Source organism: Oncorhynchus nerka, unplaced genomic scaffold (genome assembly GCF_034236695.1).
Source record: "Oncorhynchus nerka isolate Pitt River unplaced genomic scaffold, Oner_Uvic_2.0 unplaced_scaffold_1000, whole genome shotgun sequence".
NCBI classification, from domain to species: Eukaryota; Metazoa; Chordata; class Actinopteri; order Salmoniformes; family Salmonidae; genus Oncorhynchus; species Oncorhynchus nerka.
In genome coordinates, this window is record NW_027040303.1 from 159,053 (window position 1) to 166,908 (window position 7,856).

Below are 7,856 nucleotides of genomic sequence, written 5' to 3' on the forward strand. Positions count from 1 at the left end.
TCTGTTCTTAACCCCTCCTCTCTTCACTAGATGGAGGGTAACTTTAGTGTTTAACCCCTCCTCTCTTCACTAGATGGACGGTAACTTTAGTGTTAAACCCCTCCTCTCTTCACTAGATGGACTTTAGTGTTTAACCCCTCCTCTCTTCACTAGATGGACGGTAACTTTAGTGTTTAACCCCTCCTCTCTACACTAGATGGACTTTAGTGTTTAACCCCTCCTCTCTTCACTAGATGGACGGTAACTTTAGTGTTTAACCCCTCCTCTCTTCACTAGATGGACGGTAACTTTAGTGTTTAACCCCTCCTCTCTTCACTAGATGGACGTTAACTTTAGTGTTTAACCCCTCCTCTCTTCACTAGATGGACAGTAACTTTAGTGTTTAACCCCTCCTCTCTTCACTAGATGGACAGTAACTTTAGTGTTTAACCCCTCCTCTCTTCACTAGATGGACAGTAACTTTAGTGTTTAACCCCTCCTCTCTTCACTAGATGGACGGTAACTTTAGTGTTTAACCCCTCCTCTCTTCACTAGATGGACTTTAGTGTTTAACTCCTCCTCTCTACACTAGATGGACTTTAGTGTTTAACCCCTCCTCTCTTCACTAGATGGACAGTAACTTTAGTGTTTAACCCCTCCTCTCTTCACTAGATGGACAGTAACTTTAGTGTTTAACCCCTCCTCTCTTCACTAGATGGACAGTAACTTTAGTGTTTAACCCCTCCTCTCTTCACTAGATGGACAGTAACTTTAGTGTTTAACCCCTCCTCTCTTCACTAGATGGACAGTAACTTTAGTGTTTAACCCCTCCTCTCTTCACTAGATGGACGGTAACTTTAGTGTTTAACCCTCCTCTCTTCACTAGATGGACAGTAACTTTAGTGTTTAACCCCTCCTCTCTTCACTAGATGGACGGTAACTTTAGTGTTTAACCCCTCCTCTCTACACTAGATGGACGGTAACTTTAGTGTTTAACCCCTCCTCTCTTCACTAGATGGACGGTAACTTGAGTGTTTAACCCCTCCTCTCTTCACTAGATGGACAGTAACTTTAGTGTTTAACCCCTTTTCTCTTCACTAGATGGACGGTAACTTTAGTGTTTAACCCCTCCTCTCTACACTAGATGGACGGTAACTTGAGTGTTTAACCCCTCCTCTCTTCACTAGATGGACAGTAACTTTAGTGTTTAACCCCTTCTCTTCACTAGATGGACGGTAACTTTAGTGTTTAACCCCTCCTCTCTACACTAGATGGACAGTAACTTTAGTGTTTAACCCCTCCTCTCTTCACTAGATGGACGGTAACTTTAGTGTTTAACCCCTCCTCTCTTCACTAGATGGACGGTAACTTTAGTGTTTAACCCCTCCTCTCTTCACTAGATGGACGGTAACTTTAGTGTTTAACCCCTCCTCTCTTCACTAGATGGACGGTAACTTTAGTGTTTAACCCCTCCTCTCTTCACTAGATGGACGGTAACTTTAGTGTTTAACCCCTCCTCTCTTCACTAGATGGACGGTAACTTTAGTGTTTAACCCCTCCTCTCTTCACTAGATGGACGGTAACTTTAGTGTTTAACCCCTTTTCTCTTCACTAGATGTAACTTTAGTGTTTAACCCTCCTCTCTTCACTAGATGGAGTAACTTTAGTGTTTAACCCTCCTCTCTTCACTAGATGGACGGTAACTTTAGTGTTTAACCCTCCTCTCTTCACTAGATGGACGGTAACTTTAGTGTTTAACCCCTCCTCTCTTCACTAGATGGACGGTAACTTTAGTGTTTAACCCCTCCTCTCTTCACTAGATGGACGGTAACTTTAGTGTTTAACCCCTCCTCTCTTCACTAGATGGACGGTAACTTTAGTGTTTAACCCCTCCTCTCTTCACTAGATGGACTTTAGTGTTTAACCCCTCCTCTCTTCACTAGATGGACAGTAACTTTAGTGTTTAACCCCTCCTCTCTTCACTAGATGGACTTTAGTGTTTAACCCCTCCTCTCTTCACTAGATGGACAGTAACTTTAGTGTTTAACCCCTCCTCTCTTCACTAGATGGACAGTAACTTTAGTGTTTAACCCCTCCTCTCTTCACTAGATGGACGGTAACTTTAGTGTTTAACCCCTCCTCTTCACTAGATGGACGGTAACTTTAGTGTTTAACCCCTCCTCTCTTCACTAGATGGACAGTAACCCCTCCTCTCTTCACTTTAGTGTTTAACCCCTCCTCTCTTCACTAGATGGACGGTAACTTGAGTGTTTAACCCCTCCTCTCTTCACTAGATGGACAGTAACTTTAGTGTTTAACCCCTTTTCTCTTCACTAGATGGACGGTAACTTTAGTGTTTAACCCCTCCTCTCTTCACTAGATGGACGGTAACTTTAGTGTTTAACCCCTCCTCTCTTCACTAGATGGACGGTAACTTGAGTGTTTAACCCCTCCTCTCTTCACTAGATGGACAGTAACTTTAGTGTTTAACCCCTTTTCTCTTCACTAGATGGACGGTAACTTTAGTGTTTAACCCCTCCTCTCTTCACTAGATGGACGGTAACTTTAGTGTTTAACCCCTCCTCTCTTCACTAGATGGACGGTAACTTTAGTGTTTAACCCCTCCTCTCTTCACTAGATGGACGGTAACTTTAGTGTTTAACCCTCCTCTCTTCACTAGATGGACGGTAACTTTAGTGTTTAACCCCTCCTCTCTTCACTAGATGGACGGTAACTTTAGTGTTTAACCCCTCCTCTCTTCACTAGATGGACAGTAACTTTAGTGTTTAACCCCTCCTCTCTTCACTAGATGGACTTTAGTGTTTAACCCCTCCTCTCTTCACTAGATGGACTTTAGTGTTTAACCCCTCCTCTCTTCACTAGATGGAGTAACTTTGTTTAACCCCTCCTCTCTTCACTAGATGGACGGTAACTTTAGTGTTTAACCCCTCCTCTCTTCACTAGATGGACGGTAACTTTAGTGTTTAACCCCTCCTCTCTTCACTAGATGGACGGTAACTTTAGTGTTTAACCCCTCCTCTCTTCACTAGATGGACGGTAACTTTAGTGTTTAACCCTCCTCTCTTCACTAGATGGACGGTAACTTTAGTGTTTAACCCCTCCTCTCTTCACTAGATGGACTTTAGTGTTTAACCCCTTTTCTCTTCACTAGATGGACAGTAACTTTAGTGTTTAACCCCTCCTCTCTTCACTAGATGGACAGTAACTTTAGTGTTTAACCCCTCCTCTTCACTAGATGGACGGTAACTTTAGTGTTTAACCCCTCCTCTCTTCACTAGATGGACGGTAACTTTAGTGTTTAACCCCTCCTCTCTTCACTAGATGGACGGTAACTTTAGTGTTTAACCCCTCCTCTCTTCACTAGATGGACGGTAACTTTAGTGTTTAACCCCTCCTCTCTTCACTAGATTTAACCCCTCCTCTCTTCACTAGATGGACGGTAACTTTAGTGTTTAACCCCTCCTCTCTTCACTAGATGGACGGTAACTTTAGTGTTTAACCCCTCCTCTCTTCACTAGATGGACTTTAGTGTTTAACCCCTCCTCTCTTCACTAGATGGACAGTAACTTTAGTGTTTAACCCCTCCTCTCTTCACTAGATGGACTTTAGTGTTTAACCCCTCCTCTCTTCACTAGATGGACAGTAACTTTAGTGTTTAACCCCTCCTCTCTTCACTAGATGGACAGTAACTTTAGTGTTTAACCCCTCCTCTCTTCACTAGATGGACTTTAGTGTTTAACCCCTCCTCTCTTCACTAGATGGACGGTAACTTTAGTGTTTAACCCCTCCTCTCTTCACTAGATGGACAGTAACTTTAGTGTTTAACCCCTCCTCTCTTCACTAGATGGACGGTAACTTGAGTGTTTAACCCCTCCTCTCTTCACTAGATGGACAGTAACTTTAGTGTTTAACCCCTTTCTCTTCACTAGATGGTGTTTAACCCCTCCTCTCTTCACTAGATAACTTTAGTGTTTAACCCCTCCTCTCTTCACTAGATGGACGGTAACTTTAGTGTTTAACCCCTCCTCTCTTCACTAGATGGTGTTTAACTTAGTGTTTAACCCCTCCTCTCTTCACTAGATGGACAGTAACTTTAGTGTTTAACCCCTTTTCTCTTCACTAGATGGACGGTAACTTTAGTGTTTAACCCCTACACTAGATGGACGGTAACTTTAGTGTTTAACCCCTCCTCTCTTCACTAGATGGACGGTAACTTTAGTGTTTAACCCCTCCTCTCTTCACTAGATGGACGGTAACTTTAGTGTTTAACCCCTCCTCTCTTCACCCCTCCTCTCTTCACTAGATGGACTTTAGTGTTTAACCCCTCCTCTCTTCACTAGATGGACTTTAGTGTTTAACCCCTCCTCTCTTCACTAGATGGACAGTAACTTTAGTGTTTAACCCCTCCTCTCTTCACTAGATAGATGTTTAACCCTCCTCTCTTCACTAGATGGACGGTAACTTTAGTGTTTAACCCCTCCTCTCTTCACTAGATGGACGGTAACTTTAGTGTTTAACCCCTCCTCTCTTCACTAGATGGACAGTGTAACTTTAGTGTTTAACCCCTCCTCTCTTCACTAGATGGACGGTAACTTGAGTGTTTAACCCTCCTCTCTTCACTAGATGGACAGTAACTTTAGTGTTTAACCCCTTTAGTGTTTTCCTCTCTTCACTAGATGGACGGTAACTTTAGTGTTTAACCCCTCCTCTCTTCACTAGATGGACGGTAACTTTAGTGTTTAACCCCTCCTCTCTTCACTAGATGGACTAGAGTGTTTAACCCCTCCTCTCTTCACTAGATGGACAGTAACTTTAGTGTTTAACCCCTTTTCTCTTCACTAGATGGACGGTAACTTTAGTGTTTAACCCCTCCTCTCTTCACTAGATGGAACTTTAGTGTTTAACCCCTCCTCTCTTTAGATGTAACTTTAGTGTTTAACCCCTCCTCTCTTCACTAGATGGACGGTAACTTTAGTGTTTAACCCCTCCTCTCTTCACTAGATGGACGGTAACTTTAGTGTTTAACCCCTCCTCTCTTCACTAGATGGACGGACTTTAGTGTTTAACCCTCCTCTCTTCACTAGATGGACAGTAACTTTAGTGTTTAACCCCTCCTCTCTTCACTAGATGGACGGTAACTTTAGTGTTTAACCCCTCCTCCTCTCTTCACTAGATGGACGGTAACTTTTAGTGTTTAACCCCTCCTCTCTTCACTAGATGGACGGTAACTTTAGTGTTTAACCCCTCCTCTCTTCACTAGATGGACAGTAACTTTAGTGTTTAACCCCTCCTCTCTTCACTAGATGGACGGTAACTTTGAGTGTTTAACCCCTCCTCTCTTCACTAGATGGACAGTAACTTGAGTGTTTAACCCCTCCTCTCTTCACTAGATGGACAGTAACTTTAGTGTTTAACCCTCCTCTCTTCACTAGATGGACGGTAACTTTAGTGTTTAACCCCTCCTCTTCACTAGATGGACGGTAACTTTAGTGTTTAACCCCTCCTCTCTTCACTAGATGGACGGTAACTTGAGTGTTTAACCCCTCCTCTCTTCACTAGATGGACAGTAACTTTAGTGTTTAACCCCTTTTCTCTTCACTAGATGGACGGTAACTTTAGTGTTTAACCCCTCCTCTCTACACTAGATGGACGGTAACTTTAGTGTTTAACCCCTCCTCTCTTCACTAGATGGACTTTAGTGTTTAACCCCTCCTCTCTTTAGATAGTGTTTAACCCCTCCTCTCTTCACTAGATGGACGGTAACTTTAGTGTTTAACCCCTCCTCTCTTCACTAGATGGACGGTAACTTTAGTGTTTAACCCCTCCTCTCTTCACTAGATGGACGGTAACTTTAGTGTTTAACCCCTCCTCTCTTCACTAGATGGACGGTAACTTTAGTGTTTAACCCCTCCTCTCTTCACTAGATGGACGGTAACTTTAGTGTTTAACCCTCCTCTCTTCACCGGTAACTTTAGTGTTTAACCCCTCCTCTCTTCACTAGATGGACGGTAACTTTAGTGTTTAACCCCTTTTCTCTTCACTAGATGGACAGTAACTTTAGTGTTTAACCCCTCCTCTCTTCACTAGATGGACGGTAACTTTAGTGTTTAACCCCTCCTCTCTTCACTAGATGGACGGTAACTTTAGTGTTTAACCCCTCCTCTCTTCACTAGATGGACTAGATGGGTAACTTTAGTGTTTAACCCCTCCTCTCTTCACTAGATGGACGGTAACTTTAGTGTTTAACCCCTCCTCTCTTCACTAGATGGACTTTAGTGTTTAACCCCTCCTCTCTTCACTAGATGGACAGTAACTTTAGTGTTTAACCCCTCCTCTCTTCACTAGATGGACTTTAGTGTTTAACCCCTCCTCTCTTCACTAGATGGACGGTAACTTTAGTGTTTAACCCCTCCTCTCTTCACTAGATGGACGGTAACTTTAGTGTTTAACCCTCCTCTCTTTACTAGATGGACGGTAACTTTAGTGTTTAACCCCTCCTCTCTTTACTAGATGGACGGTAATTTTAGTGTTTAACCCTTCTGTGTCCAAGGACCAAACTTTTGAATATTATTTTCGGTGCGCCTTAAGTAGGCTGGAAACATGACATTTACAACAATGTTTTTTTCTGATAACTAGTTCATTGCATCCGCCATGGAGCCCAGTTTCATAATATTATGTTATGTTATATAGTAATCGCTACAAAACAGGCCTTATTTTAGGTCATTCTTCTCCCTGCCAGCTCCTATTAGTTCTATTGAGCTCCGTGGAACCAAGTCACCTTCTGAACGTTCTATTCCCAGCTCATTGTTCTGCGTCACAATGGCAGCTTGACACCTGCCGGCATTAACCTTGAACGCTGACGTCAGGTTACTTATTATCAACAGGGTTACAGGTAGTTGGTGAGCGTGATCACTGTTCGCCTGGATACACGTTGTGGTGACCCACAATACTAAACCTTAAATCGTTTCTGGTCATGGTTAACCATATTTGTTTTCAGAAAAAGGTATACCACCTAACTAAAACGAATGTCCCTGTCCTCATTTTCAAGATAAGGCCAATTTAAACAGCCAGAAGAAGTTTTTAAAATTAAGAAACATCACTTTTTTTGATGACTTGTTTCTAAATGGCTGCTGGGTAATTTGATAAGCATCGAAATGTTCGTTCGTGGACATCGGATTGAGTGAAAGCTGCGCAGTTTCACTGAGTTAGAAAACAAATGGAAGGTGTAGCTCACTGATTTGTAGATCTGACGCAGTTGCTACCTCAGATTATGAGCCGAGCAGGTGTCGTGATTGAGATATGTAATACCCACAGAAGGCCAGAGGGAGGAGCAAGAGACCTATAAACACATACTGTTTTTACCTTTTAACAATCAATCAAATGTATTTATAAAACCCAGATGTGAACCTACAGAAACAATCAAATCAAATGTATTTATAAAGCCCTTTTTACATCAGCATCTAACCCTACGTATGACCTATTTTAGCATTAACATTAACCCAAATTATTTTAGAAACTGTTTTAGTAATAATATTATGTTAGTAAATACCACTATGGTACTAAATAGCACTGATTATTTTGTTAATCAAAACCTGTCTCAGCATCTTGCTGTTTTTGTTTTGTTATTTTATTATATTTATTATTTCAAAGCAGAACACTTGATCAACAAGACACATCTGTTTTATTTTTCAAATGTGGTTTGAACTGTGTGACCAAGTAACTTCTATGTGAAAGTCCAGTAATTGGCTTGGGAAAGATGGGGCAGGTTAGAGATCTAAGGAATTAACCAGAAAAATACACTTTATTTCTCAGCTGCCCCACCAACGTCTGTATGTGAATTAATAACTTTTAATTGC